General features: G+C 36.6%; 1 protein-coding gene across 2 annotated transcripts in view; it reads left to right on the top strand.

Annotated features, from left to right (window-relative positions):
- Positions 1–44, top strand: part of LOC125043262 (sin3 histone deacetylase corepressor complex component SDS3-like) — a 9,768-nt gene extending 9,724 nt beyond the window's left edge. For both annotated transcript variants that reach the window (XM_047639272.1, XM_047639273.1), the window contains one exon: positions 1–44. This exon is cut by the window's left edge and continues 454 nt beyond it. The gene's annotated coding sequence lies outside the window, so the exon portion shown is untranslated.
- The last annotated feature ends 481 nt before the right edge of the window (positions 45–525 follow it).

Here is a 525-nt window from a genome sequence, read left to right as displayed (position 1 = left end):
ATAGCACAGTAAGCCTTTACAGAATTAAATATGAATTTCTTACAGCCTCCTTTTATTGAACCTTTTCATCTTAGGTTTTGTATAATTGTAAAATGTAAATAATTTCTTTCACAATGGAAAAACTTATGTCAGACTACAAAAAGTTAAATGATAATACAATTTTATCATCATCACAGTTGTTGTCATTATAATTATGGCTATTATCATTGTCATCATCATCATCATCATCATCCTTATCATTGCTATTATCCACCAACAATCCCATACCCATTGTTGTCATATGGAGCTTTGGAGATAAAGACTGAGGCCCAATGTTGGGGATCTCCCCTACCTTGGGCCTCAGCTCTCGCCTCAACCAATTTCAGAGGGTCTTTTCTTCTCCCCCTTTCCTTTTCCTTGTCTTCATCAACTTCCCTTCTGTGTCCTTCCTAAAATGTGAGAGCTGTGTTGAAAAGATAAAATGCTAGCTTTGGGGCAATCCTAATTGGGCTCAACAAGCTATGGGCATAGTATTCCCATTTTGTT

This window comes from Penaeus chinensis, chromosome 33, assembly GCF_019202785.1.
Source record: "Penaeus chinensis breed Huanghai No. 1 chromosome 33, ASM1920278v2, whole genome shotgun sequence".
Lineage (NCBI taxonomy): Eukaryota > Metazoa > Arthropoda > Malacostraca > Decapoda > Penaeidae > Penaeus > Penaeus chinensis.
This window is presented reverse-complemented; position numbering and strand designations above follow the sequence as displayed.